This window comes from Planococcus citri, chromosome 5 (genome assembly GCF_950023065.1).
Source record: "Planococcus citri chromosome 5, ihPlaCitr1.1, whole genome shotgun sequence".
In the NCBI taxonomy this organism is placed as follows: domain Eukaryota; kingdom Metazoa; phylum Arthropoda; class Insecta; order Hemiptera; family Pseudococcidae; genus Planococcus; species Planococcus citri.
In genome coordinates, this window is record NC_088681.1 from 27,081,221 (window position 1) to 27,101,852 (window position 20,632).

The 20,632-nt window shown below is 36.9% G+C and overlaps 2 long non-coding RNA genes across 3 annotated transcripts; one reads left to right on the forward strand and one right to left on the reverse strand.

Moving 5' to 3' along the window:
• The first annotated feature begins 12,965 nt into the window (after positions 1 to 12,965).
• LOC135848762 (uncharacterized) lies at positions 12,966 to 15,671 on the forward strand. Of its 2 annotated transcripts, none has more exons than XR_010559429.1 (2): positions 12,966 to 13,006; positions 13,304 to 13,685. It is a non-coding gene; the product is annotated as an uncharacterized LOC135848762 (long non-coding RNA). The 2 variants fall into 2 exon arrangements; XR_010559430.1 differs by lacking the exon at positions 13,304 to 13,685 and adding an exon at positions 14,548 to 15,671 and having other exon boundaries at positions 12,971 to 13,006.
• LOC135848763 (uncharacterized) lies at positions 14,959 to 15,418 on the reverse strand. Its single transcript, XR_010559431.1, has 3 exons — positions 15,359 to 15,418; positions 15,165 to 15,277; positions 14,959 to 15,072 (listed from the first exon to the last, which is right to left on the reverse strand). It is a non-coding gene; the product is annotated as an uncharacterized LOC135848763 (long non-coding RNA).
• Positions 15,672 to 20,632: the final 4,961 nt, after the last annotated feature.

Below are 20,632 nucleotides of genomic sequence, written 5' to 3' on the forward strand. Positions count from 1 at the left end.
TCAAGAACCAGAGAGGATGTAGGTCACTTATATCTAGAGCTGCGTGCTCAAATGGCTAGAATGAAATCAGATCTCAAAAAAGATCACGAGAAGAGGATCAATGACCTAAGATCAGAGATGAGAACAACCTTCAGAGCCTACAGGGAAACTACTGATCGAGTACTCACCTCTCACGTGCTCATTATAAACAAAATGAAAGAGAGAAATATGTACATGAGTAATTTAATGCATCAGATTCAAATGCAGTACTTAGAAGATCAAGAAAATATGCAGATCGAAAGAGCCGAGTATTTATCATGGAAAGATCACGTTGACGGTTTCATAGCAGAGCTTCATGATCCAGAAGAACCACCCTACCAGCCCCCTGTTGTGCCGACAGTTGTGCACAACGTAAACAGTAGCAATGCCGATAACACTGCCGGTCGCAGCAGTGTAAATCCAGGCAAAGGCGCAGATCTTTTCCGAGGAAGGAGAGGATCTAGAGATCGATCAAGGTCCCCCGCCCCCTACAGGGGCAACACCGATAACGACAGCCGCAGTAACGAGAGATGTGGCAACAATGGTAGCAGTAACAATAGCTATCGAACGCATGATAACAGACCTAATCGCGATAGATCATCGTCAAGAGAATCACGATCAAACAGAGATGATAGAAACAACGATCGAGACCATCGAAATGATCGAGATAGCAGAGATTACCGAAACAACGATCGAGATAACAGAGATAATAGAAACAACGATCGAGGCAGCCGTGATCGACGAGACAGCAGAAATGATCGAGATAACAGAGATGATCGAAATAGCGATCGAAGCAGTGATTATAACAACAACAATCGTAACAGCTTCGATGGCAGCAGTAATAGCAGTAACTATAATCGCGACAACAGAGATGATCGACGAGATGATCGACACGATGATCGAGCGAATGATCGACACGGAAACGACGACGATCAAGAAGTGCAGATTGATCCTAGATGGATTCAGGCTGAACGTGAGCAGCAAAACAACCCCCCAGAACGTAAACTGAATTATAGAATCAGATTTGGGAATTCAAATTTCAACATAAGACCAGACAGATTGCGTGAATTTGGGGTAAGATATTCGGAAGATAATAAGTACCAAGTTTACAACTTCTTGCACCGATTTGAAAGACGTATGCAGCCATACCAAGTATCCCAAAGCCAGTATTGCGATGCCCTAATGGTCCTGATTGATGATAAGCTGATTCATATGGCACCTTGGAAAGATTTGCAAGAAAACAATACTGATTATTATCAATTGAGAAAAGATTTCATCGATTGTGCTTGGGGTCCTCAGAGACAAAATGAGGCTAGAAACCATTTCAGAAATATGCCAGTGTGTAAAACATCTTCAACCACACAATGTTCAGAATTGATGATATGGCTGAAAGTGCTCAAAACGACAAATTCACCATTCGAAGATATCATTATGATGATATACTATAAAATGACACCCAGCCTCAGACCTCGCTTCACTGAGATTGAATTGCAAGATATCAACGTTTTCGAGAAAAGACTGAGTGGAATGACTCGTGTTGAAGAATTTGCTCAGAGACCTCCTGAACCAGAAAGGCCTGCTACTCAGACTCGAAATACACAGCAAAGATCAGAGAATCGTCGATCCAGCTTTGGTGGCATTGATAGGCGCTCCAGTTCCTATACAGCTCGGAACAATACCAATGAAAACAAAAATGAGCGCACAACTGACAAATATAAAAAGCCAACATACGATAAAAATAAAAGTCAGCTCAAATCAGAGACTACCAAAACCTACCAAAAAGACAGAAAAGATGAGTCTAAGTATAAAAAACCAAAGGAAAAGACACATGGTGTTAATCAAATGAACAAGGAAGAAACACCATCAGAGAATGAAAGCTCAGAGGAGCAACAGTCCCCCCCTACCTCACCTGAGGGATCGATTGATTCAGCAGGATTGCCGTCGGGAAACGAGTAGCTGACGCGTGCAAATTAGCACAAGTGGAGCAATTCCATGAGCTACCACAAGAAGAGTTTGAACTCATTGGAGATTCACTCGCTGTATTCTTAGCAAATATAATACCACGACGAAGGCCTGAAATCACTCAGCCTTATCTCAAAGAACAGATCAACATCAGCGAACTGAAAACAGCCATCAGAGCAGCCACCTTTACGAAGAAAAAAGCCATTCTATCATTGGCTCAATATGAACTGAACTACTCAGACATGGCTTCGAGTGTTGTGAAAAATTATGCGAAGCAGATTATGGAGAATTTAAAGCAGAAAGGGTTCGAGAAAATTATTTTACTGTTTCCACTGGTAAAGCCAAAAACTTCTGCAAGTAATCCAGTATCAATGGACAAGTATTTTGCCTACAGAAGAGCGCTAGAGTCACTGGAAGACGATGTTGTGTCATTTTGGTGGTCTCCTGCTGCCTTATTTTTGGACTTGAAAAGAGACTCACAAGATCGATATAAGCGTCAATTTCGAGTTGATAAAGATTACAACATGATGCCAGTGATGCATAAATTCCATTTGAGCAGAAAAAATGGCAGATATTATCCAAGATTTGCACGCAAAACAGAGTTGTTCCAAGAGATGGATAAAATGTACAATTACGATTGGCATCAGAAGAAACCTCCTGAGAATGGCACTGAGCAACATGGCACTCAGACTGAAGAGAGTAGAGAAGTTATAACTGAGGAAGATGGCTTGCAATATGAAGTAGTAAAGAAGAAAACCCTGATCGAAAAGAAAAACTCAGACATTCCTAAAAACATCGAAAAGGAAGTCGCTGATGCTGTAAAGAAAATAGAGAAGTTAAAAAAGTTCATGAAACCTCAAGCGCTCCAAAAGCTACTCAACAAGATAGGAATCCCCTCCCCCCATGAGGAGGAACGAAACTTATCAGAGACGTTACAAACACCTGTTAAATCCGCTGGGGCATCAGAGAAGTTAAAAATAACAGTCAATCACGTGACTGGGGCAACGCCTGAGCCCCCCAACACAACACGTATATCTAAAAATTCAACACATGTGCCTCAAAACACAACTCAGAGTGCACAACCGACAGCAGGAACTTCGATGAATTCAATCCAGCAACCTCTTACACCTAAACCTCCGCTGCGCAGAGAGGAAATTGAGGCTCGAGTTCGAGAGCAAATCCTCAGAGAAAAAGACAAATTTGACACGTGTGTAGTGCCACTTACGATGGATGGCACCACCTACCCAGCGCAGCTTGATACCGGGGCTACCCCTAATGTAATATCAGAAGAAACTGCGAACATCCTGCTCAGAGATCACTATGATAGCGTGCAGTATATCATGCTGAAAAAACCTATTGTGTGCTGTTTGGCTGACGATTCAAAGGTAGAGACATACAGATATGTGATTGTGCCAAAACTCAAATTTGGAGAATGCGAGCTCAAAATTCCATTTTACATTATGAAAGGGTGTAACCAGACTTTTATAATTGGTACCAAAACCATGAAGGTACTTGGAATTAAGACCGATGTGGAAAATAAAAGAGCCACATGCTGCCCTCCAGGCCAAGAGAAGATTGAAACACTCAACTTTATGACTGAGGAGGAGTACAAAAAGAAGATTACACTCAGACGAATCAGAGTAAAGAAAAAGAGCGTTGAGCAAATTGATCACATATCCAAAAGAGCAAACACAGCTGATAAGTACCAGGAAATGGAGCCTGAAGATGTGGACGATGGTCCAGAAGTATTTTTGGAAACACTGAGATCGGATTTGGAGCAAGCTGTAAATGAAGAAACCATTACGAAGAAACAGGCTAAAAAAGCATTTGACATACTCAAAGAATTTGCCTGTGTGTTCAGCAAGTATCCGGGAAAATGGACAGGACCGCCGATGAAATTGAGATTCAAGGATCCCAAGAATATCAAAAGATTCCATGGTCCGAAGTATACTCCATCTAACAAACAGATGCCACTCGTGAGAGAAGCTCTCAGAGTGATGATAGCCAAAAAGATCGTTGAACCTTCGACCTCACCTTACATCAATGCGCTGGTAGCAAATATCAAGAAAAATGGCGAGGTGAGATTATGCTTGAATCCTATGGAATTGAACCCTATACTCGAAAATGACTACAATGAAGCTCCATTGCTTGATAGAATTATAACAACAGACGGACGTGCCAAAATGTACTGTTGCCTCGATTTTGTGGCAGGATTTTGGCAGATGGTACTACATGAAGCATATAGGAAGTATTGTGCTTTCATAGTAGATGGAGAAGTCCACCAGTTTATAAGGGTGCCATATGGATTGAAAGTGTCATCTGCGTTATTTGTGAAAATGATAAATACTATCATGAAAGCAAAAAAAGGCAGAACGAAGTACGTAGACGATGTGCTACTCAAGGCAATGACTTTCGAAGAGATGATGGAATTACTAGTTGATACACTGAAAATAATCAGAGACAATGGACTTAGGCTCAATCCAAGAAAATCAAAGTTTTTCAAGAAAAGTATCAACCATCTTGGTTTTCAACTCCAGCCTGGGGCAATTTTGAAGCAAAATAAAAAGCTCCAAAAGCTTGATGAATTCAAAAAGAAGCACACCAACAAGAAAGGCGAATTCAAACTCAAAAATGAAAAAGAAGTTATGGCATTTTTGGGAATTGTTGGATTCTACAAGCGCTTCATTGCAGATTATCAGCAGCTAGCAGTGCCACTTTATGAAGTGACTCGAAAAGAAAACTTCAAGTGGGGTGAAGAGCAGCAAAATGCATTAGAGATGTTGGAAAACGAGTATCGTAAAGAATTCAAATTAGCCACTCCCATTGATGGTGCAGATTTCTACCTAGAAACGAGTTTCACCCAAGATGCCATGAATGCGGTGGCATACCAGAAAGACAAAGATGGCGTAGATCACGTTGTGCTGTTTGTGAGCAACACATTTAAAGAGCACCAAAAGAAGTACACAATAATAGAGAAAGAGATGCACTCACTCGCGAATGCATTAAAAAAACTCGAAATGTGGCTTCATGGATATACTGTGCATGTCAGAAAGGACATAATGTCAGTTGTGCACCGATTTAACACATTGGCTCAAATACATCGCAAAGCAGCGGCGTGGATAACGCATTTTAACTGCCACGACCTTGTTTATGACCTGCCAAAAAGAGTTGGAAAATGGTGGGATAGACAAGCACCTGAATTGACCCTATACAGCACGAATTGGACTCATATGGTGCCACTTGGCGTTGTTTACAAAGATTTGGTCAAGGAGCAGTTGATTGATTGTCTTAAGAGGCTGGACTTGTACCAAAACAGAGATGAAAATTGGTCAAAAGTCATTCGGAGACTTCAAGCAGACGAGATTGACATGACTTCCAAGCAGAGAAAAGCGAAGAAACAGCTCGAGAAAAAATATGTCATTTTGGAAGAAGAAGAAGGTGTCAAAATACTGTATCGAATCAGAGAAGATGGATCTAAAGTGCCATGCATGCCTGATGAATTGTACAAAGATACCATAATGTACTTACATGAAGAATATGGTCATGTGGGAGCTGCCAAAATTGACTCGATATTTCGACGCATGTATTATTCGCCAAATGTGCCAAAATCTGCAAAATTGGCCACAAGCGAATGCCTCGATTGCAAGCATAATAAGAACTTTGGGCAGAAAAAGAAGCTAGAGTATGCTCAAATTGAGTCTTATGGCATAGCAGATGTCTTGTCAGCTGATTTAATTGGCCAAATCGCCAACAAAGCCAAGGACCCAAAATACATGCTAGTAGTAAAGTGTGTATTCACTGCCAAAGTGTGGCTCAAAACCCTGATTGTGGCTACTAAAGAAGAGGTCTCAAAAGCGATGAAAGAGATACTCGAAGAGATAAAGAAACTGGGGCACAAGGTGCGCAAAGTGATCACTGATAATGGTACTCAATTTGTAAGTGATACTTGGAACGATTTACTCAGGTCCTACGGTGTGAAAATTGGCCACACTACCAAGTATAATCCACAATCAAGCTTAGTGGAAAGAACAATGAGAATAATTGGCGATAGGCTGAGAGTAAAAATCAACCAATCAGCAGAGGACTTCGATTATACTCATCATGGTTGGCACAAATATGCCAAGCAGGTGGAAAATGAAATAAATAATACACCTACTGAATTCGGAGTGAAGCCAAATGAAGTTTGGGGAATTCCTGATAACTTGGCTCAAGATTTGCCAGTGCCTAATACTGGAATAAATGCCAAATTCGAATTGAGTAAATTACGAGAAGAGCAACGTGCCAATAATGTTCCATCAATAACATCAGAAGAAGCTCTAAAACTCAAAATGGACCCAAAAAAGCTCATTGTTGACAAGAAAGGATTTATCTGGGTAGCTGTAGACGGAGCCTGTTCCCAAAATGGTACAGATGAAGCAATAGCGGGTATCGGAATCAGTTGGACACCTAGTGGAGACTTCAATGTTTCGGAAAGAGTTGTGCACCCAGAATATAAAAATTCGAATAATTTGGCAGAAATCATTGCACTGATAAAAGTGATGGAAATTGCCCTAAATAACCAGATAGAGAAGCTCAAAGTATTTTCGGATTCCAACTACTTGGTCACTGCAGTAAATCACAATTCAAAGAGATGGGTAGAAAATAACTGGAAAAATACCAACAAAAAACCAGTTCATCACAAAGCAGCATTCCAGCAGGTCATTGAACTCTCTAAAAAATTCAAGGAGTTCGAATTGAGACATGTAAGGGCGAGAAAACACGATCATAATAATTTCGTAGCTGATAAATTGGCCAGAAAGGCTGTATATACCCAAGAAGTGGTTGATGAGAATATTGAAAATATGACCCAGCAGCAGGCTTTAGTGAATTTCATTCGCGAAAAAAGAATGCAGCAGAGAATAAATAATGAGGTCGCTTTCAATAAATTACATGGGCCCCCTACCATTTTTGAAAATGGTGAATTGGTCATGTTAACTTCTCATCGTCTGTCATCATATGAAAAAGGACTTTCAAAAAAGCTATTTCAAAAACGCTATGGTCCATATACAGTCGAACAGCATGTAGGTAGCAATTGTTACATGGTCAAAAATGTAGCTGATCCTACTGACGAGCAGATTGTTAACACTCGCCAAATGACGTCATACCTCAATAAAAACCAGTTGGAAGAGCTCAAAAATGACCTAAAGCAGAGATCAAAATTCGACAACAGAGATTTGGTGGAAAAAATCAGAGATTTTTCGAAGAAAAAAACCACAAATCAGAGTGCTGGAATGGAAGAAGAAAATACTGATGAGGAGGAGGTCGATGACCCCAGAGATCCGGAATATTTACCAAGAGGTTCGCGAAAACAGCCTGAAAAAACCCTGGAAAAAATTCGCCAAAATTGCGAAGCAGAGAGACCTAAAAGAGATGTTACAAAACACGATGCAGAGTTCCGCCAGATAAAAAAGAGATTACGAAAAAAGCTTCCCCCCCTCCTAGAGAAAAAGCTCGAAGATTGTCTCAAACAAACGTTTCCGGACGAAGAGGAGTACAAAGAGAAGAGGGAAGTGGCGCGGGAGAGATATGAAACGCGTTTGAGAACGAAGCAGGTACCTACCAACGTTGAAAGCTCGAACTTGCGAGATAAAAATGCACCGGATGGCCTTGACAATCCTCGTAACAAAAAGAAGCGAAAAAAGACCTTGAATTTCATCTACCTAGAGATGTTAGAATGGGATGAACGTGCATACTTCGTGCAAGCTTTCAAAGCATATGATAAGAATAGGCTAAAACAGGCTGAAAAGTGCAACAGAGATAACGAATAAAGTATGCCGTTATCCAAAAGCACGGCGATGAAAATTACCGTTATCGTAAGTTTAAGTTATTTTTAGTAATTTAACAATAGAAAGTTTCATTTGGGAAAAACCTCGCTTGATGTAATCGTAAGTTGTGCTTTCATAATAATTAGAATTAGGCAACATTTTTCAAGTTTTTACACAGAGGCGTAATATTAGATAGTGTGTACTATATTAGGTTACAAGAGGGGCGTGGTAACCGGTTCCCACCACTTTCGAGTTGATAAAAGCTCACAAACGTCAGAGCTCTCAAACTTTTCATCGTCATTATCTTTGAGAATGTGGCCGGTTGAAGTTCGATTGCGATTTTGGCTAGTGTTCGCTGAATACGTTCGCGAGGTGGCAAGACAGACGCGGTTATTACGAGAGTTTACTACAGTGGTTCCAGTGGAACGCTCATTCTCTGTGCTTGATTTCCAGTCAGATTTCCGGCATCTTAATTGGAGTTTAATTCCAAATAGAGAAGTTCAAAACGACGCATCCAGTTTCCAGTGGAGCACCGAATCCGAGTCAGATCAAGATTGGAACGAGGCTGAGAGCGAATTTAGCAGCGAGTGCGAGGCACGCAGGGATTTCTATCCGAGCTCCAGCGAGTCAGAGACGTGGCACTCCATAAACTGGGATTCAGACGACACATACATAACCAACTCGTGGTACGAGCCAAAAGAGAAGTGCCAAAAAGGGACTACTGAAGCTGAAGAGGGAGATTGGCCTCCGACAGCCATTTTTTGGTATTAGATGGCCGAAATCTACAGAACGAGGATAAGATTTGATCAGAGAAGTTACAAATTCACAATTCAAGTAACACCTCGTCTCCGGCTCTTGAATTTGGCTCGAAGATACAATTCCAACGCCACTCGATAACCAGAATGGAAATCAACCACGCATTCGGTAAATATGGCGTGGGGTGCAAGTCGGTTATGTGTCCTTCATGTCACCCTTTAAAAGAGAAGGAAAGAGAAACCACATACTACCTCCTCCATGTATGCACCCACATTGGAAAACTCGAATTTAAAAATTTAACCTCCATACCAACGATGCTAGATATCCACTCGACACCAAAGGAAGAACTGGAGGAAGGAGAGATACCGGATTTTGAGGAGGAAAAGATCAAAAGAGAAGGGCCAGCCCCGATGAATTTGAAAATCAGCTCAGTGAAATCCCTGATAAAGGAAACGAAGTCAGAGACGATGAAAAAGGGGCCAAACGTAGCTCCATGGCTCAAATTTAGCAGTTCGAGTTCAAAATCAATCGACACAGAGAGGTTTGAAATATTTCCTGATACCAGTGTGCTGAAAGAAGAGACTCAAACAATCGAAACATATGAGCAAAGAGTAAGAGAGGTGATAAAATTCAAGTCAGAAAACACAGTCACGATCAGAAAAACGTGTGTGGACTTGACATGGTCGTCAAGTGATGAAAAAAGGACAGAGACCAAAATTCAAAGATGCTCGAAGAGAAAGACTGCGGCAAAGGCGAGACAGAGAATCAAGAAACAACTCAGTAAGGAGAATAAGGACGACAAGGATCGAGAGGATACTGAAGTCATCATCGCAGGAATATTCGATCCTAGAAAAAACCCGAATGCCAGAAAAGTCAAGATAAATAGAAGATTCGATATAGATTACGTCCCTTGATATTGCGGTAATTGTTCCTAGAAATAGAAGTTTTATATTTTTTTTTATCGTAAGTTTTTGCCTCTGTGTAAGTTTTTGTTTTTGTTTATTTGGTTAAAATATAGCTTCATAAAGCATTGTATAATTTGTGACTAATTTATTTTTGGTTAGTTGACCTAGTTATAAGGATCGTAGTTGTAAATATGTGTAAAATTTTTTTTCCCAAGAGAAGTTGAAAAATTCACATGAGTGTGCGTTGAGGAATTTTGAACAAGCATTTGTTTTCACAAAAAATAGAGAAGTTCAAAAATTCAAGTTCGATAAAGGGTCGAAAGAGGCGTGAGAAAGTTTTCAGTGGCGAAAAAATAGGAGAAATCGCAACTTTCGAACTTGAAAAATTTGCAACCGGCCAGCTGTCAGTGGAGATAGCCAAATGTTCCCAGCTGTGTGTGGGGATAGCAACGAGCGACTAGCTGTCCGTGACGATAACGTGGGACCAATGCAATACAACACGAGAGAAAACGAACGCGACACGATAAAAAGCCAACAAGACCACTTGGTACGCGAAAATAAAAAAAAACGAGGTACTTACTTCAGCAGAGATGAGAAAAAGGATTCCAGTTCCAGCTCCAGGAAAAACTTCCAGTTTTCGTAATGTCAGTTCGCTGATAAAAGAGATGTTGAAAAATTCCATTAATATGTACGAGAAAAATGAAAAACTAGTCGTAAATTTAACGTACCTGCAATCTTGGCAGTTTTCCAGACACTGCAGCATGGTTCCGGCATCTCTGTTCAATATGGATGCTAAAAGTGAGAGTTCAGTCATCCCGGACGGAAGCTGTGACATAAGAAAAAGAAAAGCGACTCGCCTAGTGTTTCTAGATGTGACAGCGATTCGTCTGTAACAGAAATGATGAGAAGATTAACGTGAAGAAAAATAGAAACAACTCATCTGCATCTCGAAATGATGAAAGCCAACTCACTCAGTCAGGCAAGTGGATCCAATTTCCACGATGGCGGCATCGTTTCAAACTCCTTCGAAGCAAGAAAAAGAAGAAAGACAGCTCCCTATGTGTTATTGTTGACAAGATGGCGGATTCGCCGAATAAACGCAATATCGGCTCGAGGATCACCTAAAGAAAAAGAAAAAAACGAGTCACCTGGTGAACTTCCGTAGCGACAAGGTACACAAATGGTACTTGATCAAGGAGAAAAAGAAAACAAAAACTCACCAAGCTGAGATAGCTGCTGTGGCTGGTGAAGAATCACTGTCCGTGCCTGTGACTGAGAAAATATCGTTGAAATATCTGGAACGGAGATAAATAGAGTTTAGCAACATTCAACATACGAGAATTTTGGAAAATTTAGCAGAGAAGTTAGAAACTTACCTTGGCGTTGAGCTGAGTCAAAAATAGTCATCTCCGTCCGGTTCCGGTGAATTTATTTCGACGCCGATCGAATCCGGGAAAGTTGCTGCTGGAAAAGAAGAGTATCATCATTAGCCTAACATCTACAAATACGATATGGAACGCGTAATTAATTAAAAAGTACCTGTTAATTGCTCCAGAAGAAGAGTTCATTGACCTCGTGTTGGTAAACAAGCTGTTGGCACGAGTGGCGCAAAATTTTGGCCTCATGTCAAACCAGTTGACACACACCTCAACGTTTTTTTTTATTATTTGTACACATTTTTCTGCTGTTTATGTAAATATTTCGTGTTTGTGAATTTTGTAGCACCTTAGCGACTAAGTTTTGACCTGTTTTAGTACTTAGATGACAAATTGTTTGCACCTAAGGTAATTTTAAGTCGCTAGTGCCGTGAAAGTTCAGCAGAGATGTTTCAAAATTGGAAATTTGACTTAGCGGAAGTCATGGATGGATGCCGAAGAACCTAGCTATTCAACATCTTGGAAGCTGCGGGTTCATAGAAGCGGGGCAGAGGGGCCCTACCGTCCGTTGTCCGATTGGCCAATTTTTGGCTTCAATGTACCAGCATCTCCGATGTCCACGCTGTTTCAATGGAAGCGGGGCATATGTACCGGTAGGGGATGCGCCCGCAGCTTCCACCTAGAGGGAAGTTGTGTTCCTGTCGGAGTGGCAGCACTGCTTACGAGTAGTGCACTCTGTCGAAGTAGTTCGAGACGCGCCACTCCGAGCTTCGAGCTTTGAAAGCTCGTTAGGTATATTTTCACTGGTGCTAGCGTAAGGTAGCAAGTTCAGAGCTTCCGCTTGTAGTCGATACTACAAGTGTATTTTATTCAATAATGTGTAGTGTGTTTTATTATAAATCTTCGCGTGTGTAATACCAGAGAAGTGAATAAATCATACGAACATTTAGCGGTCTTATGATCATTTATGAGGTGTCTCAACATCACTGCAATTTGATATCTTTCGCAAGGATATCGGGCAAGTTTAGGTTCCCTGGGCTTATTATATGCACGCTGGTCTTGCGGAGGTCTCCCTCAAAGTAAAGACCTCCCAAAACCACCACATAGTTTTAGACAAAATGCAGCCATTCGTGCCAATTTCAAAAAATTTCCCCTTGAACGGAAAAGTATTGATTTTAATGAAAATCCTCACAAATATTTTGGTCAAAAAATGGACTGGAGCTGCAGTTCACTTAGAAGTCGACTCAAATGTGACTAACCCCTTTAAACAGCCCAAGGATAAGCCACAACTCAATTTTTAGCAGCGTTAATCAGTTTTCACGCCTGGAGAATAAAAGTCTGGAGAAATCGAAAATTGCGCTTGAGTCTTCAGAATGGTCAGAAATGACGCAATTTGGTACAGGAGTATTGATATTAGTCATTCGGACTAATATCCATCATCTTTACCTACCAAATAAGTACCCACATACACATATTTTTGAAACCTAATTAAACCACCAAAAATGGTCAATTTCAAATTTTCAAAACTTTACCAAAAATCAAAAAGTCAATTTGAGCCATATGATACTTTGATTAAAGGGGTTTCAAACCATGCTCTTTCCAAAAAATTTTGATAAACTTTATTCAAAAGAAAACAGATTTATGAAAAAACTACACATTTAATTTCTCTTGAATAAATCAATTCGAAATTAATCACTACCTTTAATTTTACATTTATGCAAAGTTGATTACTAATCAAATTAGATAAAATTGTGTTTGTTTTAAATGCATTTCAATATTCATTCAGGACTTCAGAGTATAGGTAGTCGTAGCTTATTCTTGCATTAAAAAATTGAATTGTTTTGTTTTGAAACCCGAGGAGTGAGAATTATAGTAAATTTTTTGGAAAAAAAATTGATACAGCATTTTCTAATGATTACCTGCTAACAGATTAATTATTAGGCAAAAATAAAATATCAATACGAACTCAATAAATCATGTTGAAAAACAAGGTCTGTTTTCGAGACCTCTGATAATTTTCACTTTCTAGTATATTTTAAACAATATTATTTACAAATATTGTACTCATTTCGACCCACATTTTTGTTCAATAAACCTTCAAATTATCGATGAAATAAGTAAATTAAAATTGCAATAACACAAGCAAAATCAGTTAGCTGCAGTTGTGCTGTTTCATTCATTCAATGTGAGTATCATTTAAATAGTCATTACAAAATTTGATTTAAATAATTTAAACCTGACGAAAATAAAAATCACTTTTACAAGAAAATTTTTCATTCTGTTTTCATGCCTTGAAGATGGTACGTGCTGTACCGAAACGGCCGTCGCAGTTCGCAGTTCTCGTAACAATAAATATAGTGTTTTTTCTTGTAAAAGTGATTTTTATTTTCGTCATTATGCAAAGCACTAAAAGTGATAACTTCCTTAAAACAATTTAAACCTATTTGAGTAAGTAAGTACTGTTTCTTTCATTTTTTTTCAGCACATGCCTATAATCTAATGTCTTCGAAAAGTTCAAGTATTGCCACCTTGAAATCTTTCTCAAAAGAGTATTACGAATATGAATTCCCTTCGAACGACTACGATTCCTATTACGAATCCTTTGACTCGTCAACTTCACCCGATCAAAATTCAAACCAACGAATTTCCCTCGAATCTTTTTCATCTTCTGCAGTAGATCAAGCTGACGACTTTTGGATACTTCTAAATAACTATACAGTCCTCGCAATCGTTCAGTTTTTTCTATTTTTAGTGTTTTTATTTTTACTACTGAAGCTTGTATTGACAGCGCGATTATTTTATAAAGAGCGATCGAAAAAATATGAAGATGTAAATAATGATGAAGTATAATTTTTAGCATAAAATCAACTCTAATTTATTTTGAAAAAATATTGATCCGAATTCCGAAAAGTGACAGTGAATGGACGAAAAATTTACAGTAAGATTAGGAAACGTACAATGTTCGTGAGAAAATAGCCTACCTCCTAATTTTTGCGCAAGTCATAGAACCTCCCCGAGCAGATAAAAATTCTACCGCTTAATCCAATTGGAAAGGGTGTTAATGCGCGTTAAAGTTACGCGGATTTCCCACCATTCAAGACGCCCTTTTCAATACAGTAGTCAGTACGTCACGAAAGTTCAAATCAAATGTGCCATTTACCTATTGAAAAACAGGACAGCGAGAGCCGTAGACAGCAAATGAGTAAAATATAATTTGAAAAATTGATAATGAGATTAGGAATTGAGAGTCTAAGGTATAATGCATTAGCTCAATAGAATTGGGAGCGATTAGCTAGTTTATTTACTTATGTTGAATTGAACAGATTTTATGTTTTTTTTTTTGGAAAACTGGAATTCTAAAAAGTTGCTGGACGGCTCGAAACGGTTTCCAATTGATTTGGCGAGTCGAAAGTAGGGTGTATCCAGAATTTCAGCTTTTTACGTCAATTAGGGAAAATTTTGATTTTCTCCTCATTTTTGGAATTCCATTTTCAAAAATTCTAAATTCGTCAAAAATCAAAAAATGCAGTTCAGCTCCTAAAATGTTGACTAGATATACTTTTTCGTGCTGTTTCGATAAATATTTGCGTGAGTCAGGATGCTTCTTTCGATTAAAAAAAAAAACAAGGAACTGAGCAACTAGAATTTAAATTCAACGTTAGCAGTATTAATCACTCCTCAATCAAAATAAATAATCAGATTGTATCATCCGGTGACTTTTTTCAGGTAAAATAAAAAATAATGAAATGGACAATACAACTAATCCTATTCGAAACACCGATATTTTTTCTCCTAATCTCGAATTCAATCCAATTCAAATACGACCACTCCTTCGAACCGAACCAAAAAATGATTTCGAAACCAAGACCTGCAGCTACAACGTTTACAAACGAAAACAGAAACATTCGCAAACACAATCAAAATCACCAAAATGATTATGAAAACCGAACAGTTATCGGAATTATGAATGAAAACATTTCTTCATCTTTCAGCACACCTGACATCGTTAATTTTCGCAATTCTACAGCTGTGACTGTGAAACTAGATTCACTCACATCACAACCAAATATCCCTAACAATACATCGAATAATTTCAATTTCAATTCCATATCGCTTCAAAAACGAAAAATAATATTTATAAATCAGCCAGTTCACTCACCGACAGCCAAATCAAGTGTTACAAAACATCCGGTGGAGTATTTCATGGAATTTGATCACGTAATATCCAACGAATCTGAATCCAATCACTCGCTATACAAAGCAATATCTGAATTATACGAAATGCTGAAAAGTTACTTCGGTAAACCTTACACGTTACCGAGTGAATTTGCTGTTATACCCACCGAACAGATTCCAATGACGCAGAAAAATGATTATCCATCGTCTGAATCTCCAGCTGTTCGAATTCGAAATAATCAAGCCATCCACCATTCTGATGTGAAAACTGCAGCGATCTCTGAAAAAGAAGAAACATCGCTGAATATTGCTCCTAATTTCGATCAATTTCGTAAAGATGCGATGAAATGGGTAGTAATACTTTTCGTTGTAACGTTTGCTTTGGTGGTCATCGTTGCAGGAAGTGCTTCGTATTATCGATCTAGAAACAAATCATCTTATGAGTGCTGGATCATCAGAAATGATTTCCATCATACAGCTTGTTTGTAATTTACTGTGAATGTAATATTAGAAACTTAAGAGAGAAGTATTTGTATTCGTACTTACTCATAATTACTATACATGTATGTTACTGTAGTTGAGGTGCTAACACGTGATTGATGATGTCTTGCTTCTGCTACCAGTGATGGTGAAAATAAATTCAATACAGAAAAATGCACTATTAATTTGCAAAATGATTTCCAATTCATAATAAGTTATGAGAGTAAAATACGTAATGCAATGCAAGTTGATCAATAGATTTTGATCCACTACTGATAACAACTGGAATCAACAAAACACGTTGGTATAAAATATAAATATAATGATGTCACATGTCACCAAGTGTTGAAATAAATGATGCAATATGGCGAAGGGCAGGTATGTATGAAAAGTTGCATAACTATCTTTCACGAGGTAGTCTTTGATATGCCAAGAATAGCAAAGATGCGTTCGAATTTCGAATGAAAGTCTCCCATAACGATTGAAAAGTTAAAAATGAAATCAAATCATTAGGATCACTGCCCACAGGTACTATTTTAAATGATTCATTGCGTGGGTATTCTTTGCTCATTCAAGTCTCCACAATCTCCACAATATGGAATGAGTTAAAACTGCACTTGTCAAGTATTTATTTTCTTTTACTTCAATGAAATGAAAAGGACAAGACATATTTTTTAATTAAATCAAAATTCAACACTTCAACGCCTGGGAGAAGTAAGAAGTTCAATCGATTAATTTTTAAAATTCTCATGAGAAAGAGGAAAAAAGTGAATTTGAGTGATCACTCATTTTGGAAATGGAGGATTTTTCTCTTTTTTCTCCAAAAGATTATGCAGGTTACCAAAGCCAAATTTACATATGCAGGCGGAAGATTTTTCGATTATTTTTCTCAATAAATGTGGCTGTTCTTATGCAGCATCAGAATTTTTCAACAGAAACAGAATAAGACTCCTGGACTTGTATGGAAAATATATCTATGTTTTGAATTTTTAATCCTATTTATAATTTCTTTTTGGAATTTAATTTTTTTTCAAATTTAGTAATTTCTCAATTGTTACTTTAAAATAAAAAATTAGAATCTTTACCATTTTTTTTTTTTTTGATATTGAAATTCCAAAATAAAATTTGACCAAAATTGAAAACCCTGGGGTGCGTTTACTTGAAAAATATCATAGAATTCTGATTTCAATTGGATCAAAACATGCTTAAGTACTCTACTTATTGATGTTTGCCATTTCAATTGTGTTAATTATTTACAGCAAATTTCTTTATAAAAATGCAACGTAACATGAAGAAATGTTAAACTAAATATTTTAAACATAACAATAATGTTATTATTTTTGTATTTTATTAGAACAATAAATGAACCTTGTAAATTGAACGCTGGTCTATATCTTGGCTAATTATACAAGTAGCTATTGAAGTAGAAGAAAAGAGCAGTTATAGGCACCATATTCTGTACATTTTTTTACGAGCTAAATTTTCTGCGGTATTGTGTATTTGCGAATAATTTTTTTCAACAGTCTCGTTGTATTTGAAAAGAAAAAACTTACAAATCCAGGTAATTTTTGTAAATACCTATTTGGAAATATTAGTTATTAAAAAAAAAAAAAAAAAAACTTTATTATTCAATTCTCATTGATTTATATGCAATAAATATAATAAATTAGACATGAACTTTTTCCCAGTCTAGTGGTATCTGAGCTTTAGACGAATCAATTATATTATCTTGAATATTTATTATTATTTTTTTTTTACATTTTAAAAACAGATAAACCGTTGGAAAAAAACAGATGATTTTTCACAATGAAGAATAAAATCGATGTTAATTTCCGAAAAATGCCAGTGATGAAGATCTTTACCGTACAGCTGCTGGTAATTCTATTTCATTCGAAACCTACACATCTTCAGAAAATTTATGAATTAAATGCAATCTCAAGTGGAACAAACTATTCTGAAATCAATCGAGAAAACAGTAATCAAAACATTCGTGACAAATTTTTCTCCAGAAATCTCAATAATAATGATCGAACATTATTAAAAGAGAATCTCAAGTTACACCCAAACAAACTGGAAAATTCAGGTTTTAGAACTAAACACTTTTTATTATTAAATCGAAACAATCGTCCAAATCATCCTGCAGCTCAAAACCAAATACTATTCGAATCGCAGGCTAATCAAATTGACTACAATTCAAAATTAAGATATCCCAATCGTAGGAAACACAGGTTACAAAAATTAGACCACGTTTATAAAACTAAAACTGAAAGTAAACCTGCACGAGAATCAATTGATAGGTCTCGTATCATTTTGGAGAGAAATTCTAATCTGAACGTTCCTTATTTTATGGAACCAAAAAGTAGATTTAAACGCCAGTTGAGTGAATTGTCGACGAATTTGACGACTGAGAATGGAAAATTTTCACGTGATTTTGACAGCGATTTCATAAGTAGTGAAGGTGAGGATCAAGATCAGGATCCGGAATTATACGTTCCGGGGGAAGCTGAGTTTTTGTATTTCATTTTTCTATCTGTATCATCTATTATGTTGATAGTTACTTTGGTTGTTTTAATTTTTATAATTGTTACCGGTATAAATAAACGTATTGTTTTAGGTGATTATCATTTTGTTAATAAGTAGGTAGGTAATGGAAAAAAATCGTTCCAAATGAGTAAATGATTCTGTAATGTTACACTTTTTTTTATTATTAACAGTTAAATACCAATTTCAATAATATAATTTAGGATTTCTCGATTGTTTATTTAATACGTTTAAGCTTATTTCCATTACTTATTTAAAAATTCAAACGAATAAACAAAGTTCTATTCATACTCGTTTGTTTTTTTCCTATACGTACTATATCTCTTATCAGGATAGTAGTGAAGCCTTCCTTCAGTAACTTTAAAGTACAACATTTATCATGTCTGTGTAAGTATGGTTGCCTAACCGTCAATCTCTGGAGACATTTAAAAAATATTCTGAATAATTTTCGAAGCCTGAATAATATATCTTTCAATTGAGAACTTGGGTTGTCTAAAAAACTTACACTAGCACATTCTGACCATTTGAAAAATTGAAAGCCTCAAAGATGTTCTAATATTCGAGATAATAATTATTACAGGGGTGTAATTTGAGGTTGCCTCTTCATAATGCATCGTAACTGAAATACTTAGACGTTATTTTTGTTAGTATTTTGTTAGGAAATAACAGAATAGAGATGCCACCGCCATCTTCAGCAAACTTGAAACATTGTCAATATAAAAATATAATAGAAGAACGAAAGGAAATGTAATTATTGATCGTTTTAAAATGAGAATCAGATAGATAGAAGCACTATCGACTTGAAAATTTGATCACCATCTATGCGTTTGTAAATTTTTAAAAATTATTATTTAGATATGCATGGAAAAAATATTTCAACAGTTTTTTCTTTTTTGAACCTATTGTTTAGTTTCTTGCATTCGTAAGCATTCTTGTTTGAAAAAAAAGTTTATAGCCTACTTAGTAATGTATAATGTTTGTAATTCAACTTTTAAAATCAGTCTAATGGAAAATGAACCACTCGTTTTTTTACGGTTGATTCTACATACTAAGGTGTAAACAGAGGATGTTTACCTATTTCCAGTAAAGTACGTCAATGGAAATAAACTAATACTTACGTATAGGTAGACTTTCTATTGAAGCTTTGCTCACACGTTGTGCTTTATAAGGTGTACATTTTGGTTAAATTTAAATTAGCAAACTACTAGATGCAGAATAAATTATTCAAGTTCGTGATTATAGTAATTGAAATTGTGATGTGAAGTACCTACTTACTAAGTACCAAATACGTTAATGATCAGTGATCAGTCAACATTGTCTGATGAAAATCTGGTAAGTTTTTCATTTTTGAATAGACCTACACCAACCTAATTTTTTCAAACGGAATTTCATTATCAACAGGTACCACAGATCTACCCACATTCAAAATGTACATCGAAAAACTGATTTTATTTATAATTCTTACCCCTTCTCGCATACGATCATTCCCTTGTGGCCAGAAGAATTTTCCCAATCGGTCTATTTTTTGTGAACCATCAGATAAAAAATCTTCGAACATCGATCTTTCACTATTAAATGATCCAGTGGAATCTAATGCGAGTGAACTAGACCTGAATGAATCGTATTGTCTTCTGGAATCGATCGCAGCATCCAACACAGACAAAAATGTAAAATTGAAGCGTCATCTTGAAAATACGAGACTAAATATTTCAGGAGCTCGATCCTGGAAAGGGTTTCAATCCAGCTACGCAATAACTTTGATCTCTATTTTTCTACTCGTGCTGAATATCGTCCTACTATTATACGTGTTGATTACACACCGCAAATCTAAATCCAAATCCGAAGATGCGAAAGTTTACGATGATATTAAATTGCAAACGAAACCCGATAAATCATCATCTTCGTCTTCGTCGTCGTCGTCGTCTAGCTCGTCAACTACTTCTACGCCGCCGTTATCTGATGAATATCCCTCTTCTTGTTCGGATTCCGAAGGAAATGAAGACTCGCCCGAACGTTAGATGAATAGTTTTTTTAACTTTAGCTTACATATTTTCATGGTATGATGTACTCGTATGTATAATCGTGAGTGGAATATTTGTAGGATGTAAATTGCGAATAAATTTTAAAACCTTTTTTATCAAGTTGTGTTTTATATGTATTTGTAGATAGGTAAGCATAGAAATCATTGAACATTAATATTTGGGCAGATTTGAGTTTTAAAGCGTTCTAAAAGTAATTGAAAATAGCTATAATCACTTTCATAAAAATTCGCTAAACATGTCGAAATTTCAAAATTGCAGTGCTTTTTTTAAAACAAAATTTTCAAAAGCTTGCCAAATTTTGGAGCTATAGATGATTTGAAAATTTGAAAAAAATCCCAGAAGCATTTATTTTTGTGATATTTACAATACCTACAGATGTGAAAAATTGTTCATGATTGTATTTTGTAAGATATGGGAGGATGGGGTACGAAGTCCTAAAATGTTGGTTCTCTGAAGATTGGTTGCTCTATTTTGTTACTCACCATAGATTTCAAGATTTTTTTGAACCATTTTTTTAGGGGGGAGGGGGGTGACGAAATTGAATATGTCAGTAATATATCTCGATTTTTTTT